This window comes from Aptenodytes forsteri, unplaced genomic scaffold (assembly GCF_000699145.1).
Source record: "Aptenodytes forsteri isolate BGI_AS27 unplaced genomic scaffold, ASM69914v1 Scaffold119, whole genome shotgun sequence".
Taxonomy (NCBI): domain Eukaryota; kingdom Metazoa; phylum Chordata; class Aves; order Sphenisciformes; family Spheniscidae; genus Aptenodytes; species Aptenodytes forsteri.
In genome coordinates this window covers 2601447-2605657 of record NW_008796165.1, presented here as the reverse complement: position 1 = coordinate 2605657, position 4211 = coordinate 2601447, and positions in this window count along the sequence as shown.

Sequence of the window (4211 nt, the reverse complement as noted above, 5' to 3'; positions counted from 1 at the left end):
GTATACATATACATGCATGGACATGTATGTGCATAAACACAAATATATACCCTTCTTTTTTTTTTTTTTTTCCTGTGGGGTTTGGCTGGGGGTTCCTTGTTTATTTTGGAGTTCCAATCAGAGACATCTCCATATTTCAAAGATAATTTAGTTGTGCTAAAACCCCAAATCAGTATGCTCTCTATAGCAAAAAGAAAGCTACTTTTTTTTTTTCAATTTTTTTTTTGTATATTTTCCAACAACTGGGGAAAAAATGCTACCTAACAAGTATTTTGATAGAAAATGCTTCTCGGGGAATAGACTTTAAAACCCAGCTCTTCTTTCGGAGGGAAGAGAAGTTGATCTGATATTATTGAACACTCCAAGGTAAACAGCTGCTGTTCTGTTCACTTTTTTAAAAGCGTGGGATTGTTTTCTGTCTCTAAAACATGCAGTTTCATTAAAGAGAAGATAATTGATGATAAAAGCAGGGGGAGAGTGCACTTTTTGATCTTAAATGCTGTGTAAGTGACGTACTGTCAGAAGAAAACTGCATTGCCTACTTTAGCTGCATGAACTTTGATAGCAGGCTGGAAGCTGCTGTTATTTTCTATCAAATAAGATAAGATTTTCAAAAATCAGTTCTACAGCTTATAAGCAGTATGGAGGCTTAATTGTTTCCTTATGCTCCATTCTACAAATACGCTAAACATTAACTGTCAATTAGGTACCAGTGTGCCAGACTGTTCCTTAATATGGAATGTCTGCTGTGTCTTAATTTTTGCCTTGAACAGGTATTTTTACAGAGCTAACTCATAATATCTTACAGTCTCAGTGCAATCCTAACTAAACATTTTGATACTTAGTCCCTTGACTGCCTCTTGGAGCTCCTTTGCCAAGGGGTTCCTTCATAACCTCTCAGGGAATGTGACATGCACCTAGACCTGTAGAGATGCCAGTGTGAGACAAGTCACGTGGAATGCCTGAAGGATGTAATAAATATTGCATGCTATGCAAATTCTGTTGACAGAAATATCCGAGGGAGAGTAAAATTCTTATCTAGCTATTTGAAGGACTTTGTATGGAAATGAACTACTAGTAATGCTGTAGGAATTGCCATATTGCATCAGACCATCAAGTTTGATTTCTTGCTCTTAGCAATGCCTACTGTTTTATAATCTGATTATTCAGAGAATGAAGGACTGCCCTTCTATGAATATGCCTATCTAAGTCACCCAAAGAGAAGGGATGCTTGTTCAGGGAAGAGGGGTAGATTCCTTGTTGATTTTTTTGCAAGCTGGAACCTCCTTCCCTGAAAGATGAGATTACAGTATCCTTGAAACACACACAACGCAGCTACAACAGATCTAATTACCGCACTTTTTTTAAAAAGCTCTGCAAATATTTTGTGTCCAGTTTCTTTGACTACAGTTGGAAGAACTTTTTACCTGATCTATCTTAAATTTGCTCATCTTTAGTTTATCAGATATTTTCCCTGCACACCAGCTGAAGAGGAGCATAATTGTCTTATCACATTTCATTTTCAAATGCATCACTTAAACCCCTTTCTTTAAGTTGTTTAATGTGACTAGTGCTTAGAAAGAGACATACGTTCTCTTGGGTTTGGCTGGCCTTCTCTTTGAGTTGCAGTTGGGGCCCTTGCTACTCGGCAAGGTGGATGAGACTTGTATGGACTGCAACGGGGAGCCTGGATGCACAGAGTAAGCTGTGCTATCTTCAGTCTGGTCAGACATAACCAGTGTTAAGACATTTACTTCTTATATTTTAAGATAAGCAAGTGTAGTCTCAATGTAGTTTATCAATTTACTAATTAGCTCCTCTGCAAAGTGTGAATGTTATGACTAAATGACATGTAAACATCCCTTGTAGGTATCAATGGGAGTTTTGCACAAGTGTTTACATGCAGTTTTATGATCCACGGTAAATATTAATCACATGCAAACTTTAATGGCACCACTATTAATTCTCTTTTATACTGGAGAAAGCTGTTCATTCTAAGAATCTTATGTTTATTTTCTAATTATTCCTTTTCCTTCAATTTCTTACAAGACACATTTATGTCAAAGCATCCAAATTTATGTCAAAGCATGTGAGAAGCTATATAGGAAAGAATTAGATTATCAGAATATATTTTTTTCTTGCAGTTTTCACTAACAGCTGTTTGAAAACAGTAATAGCCAGTGAAAATACAGAAAGATGTGTGGGCCCACTAAATACAACATTGATTAAATTCATAACAAGATCACTTCCTGTTCAGGAAAGCTTGCTCAGCCAGCTGCAGAAAAGAGGAGAAGACATAGATATCCCCCCTGGCTTTATTTTCAGTACTCAAATCTTGTGCATTTCATCCTCAAGGTTCAGCAGTGTGTTTACACTAAAGCTTTACCGGGATCTGTATTATTGAAAGCCTGTCCTGGAGAGAAGCTCACAACACATTACTGCAGAAATCACCCCTGGCAGTGGAAACTTAAATGCAGCTTAATTGCATAAATACAGGCAAAAGTCAAGGCATCTACATGCTGCGGCAGGGGTAGCTTAAAATAACATATTCACAAACTGCTCAGTTCTGGTAACAACTGATAACCAGCATTAATGCATAACACAGCAAAGCAATTATATACATTTATATCTATCCCCTCTCTACAAGGAACCAAAAATGTTGTTCTTTCAAAATGTTCTACTGCAGTGTATGAGACTTGACTAGACATGGGCATGATGAGATAAACTATTTAATTGGGGCTTTAGCACACCAGCAACTTACTTATCACAATATTTGGGATTTGGTGACTAGGGAACCATTGAAGATTATCTTTCCTGAAGAACTTGAAAATGGCATGTCCTTTCTACTTGCTTTCCTCTAAGCCTTTTCTTCTGAATATCCTATTTACCTTTTGGAATATCCTTGTTTTTCCTCTGTGTCCAGTCTCCAAGGGGAAGCTTATCTTGGAGTTGTTCTCCCAGGTTAAATACATTGCCTCCATCTATTTCTCTAGCCAGATGAAAGCCTCTACTTATCTAAAGGGGTTTGAGGCTGTATTAACTTGTGCTTTTTCTCCCTCTACAATACACTGCCTGCGTTCAGAAGGCAGCTACAATCAGGAAGATGCTGGGAGCTTACTGCTTGAAAGGCTTACAGTGTGGGTCATGCTGCAAAAAAAAAAAAAAAAAAAAGTTTTGTGTGGATGTCCAGTGATTCTCACAGGTTCTGGGAGCATCCCACTTTCCAAATGTGTACGTTCCAGCGTTTCTTATTAAGTGATAGGAGAAGTGGAGACGCTTATCTTGGAAAAAAAAAAAAAAAAATCAGAAGAGCTACAAACTAGTTGCCTCTCCCAATTTTATGTTCTGCGTCCGATAGAATGGAGCACTTTGTTACTGCTGCATACTGGTTATGGTCTAGTTCACTCAGACTATCTCTGCACTTCCAGAAGCAAAAAAAAATGAACATGATAGAGGAACAGCAGCAGGATACAGCTGAGGGCAATGCCTGCTGTTATATGGTCTTGAGGATGAGGAAGGGTAAAGGAAAAGTTAAAAAAGAGGCTAAGCATTGAATCTCTCCAGTCTGACAAAATAGTCTGAAATACACTGCTTCATTTTCATGTTTGTGGAGATTGTTGATCCAGTCCTGAGCCTGCAGTTTGACACAACTGGGAATGTGCTAATTTACAAACCGAAAGCGCTTGTAACTTTTTGCTGGTGTTTAATATACATGTATTCGATTCCTCCTTTGTGGTTACTAAAAATACCAAGTTTTATTCACACTTCCTTTTTGTTTGGTAAGGGGAAAAAGTAGAGGGTTACATGTTTTTAGTATTTAGTAAGCATTTAGTATTTTAACACTGTATACGCTGCATAATGAATATCACTAGGATTGTCTTGATAGAGCTGTAGCTGTCAGTGGGTGAGGCAATTACTAAGTGAGGGCACAGAAATACTCTTGAATCAAGACTGTAATAAGCTGTCATATTTATAGGTACTAGAGAGGATATATTTCACAGTAAAATATAATGTATTATATTTATGCAGATTTGGAAATTGCTGAACAGCTGGGCAGTCAAGTTACAGGGCTGGGTATGTGGGTATCTGCTTGTGCTTTATCTTCTGCAGGAGTAGAAGGATTCCTACACCATCCGTTTGCAGAGATGGGTTCTACCAGTCGGAAAACATAATAAATAGCCTTCCCTTAGGTACTCCCATCAAGCATCTGT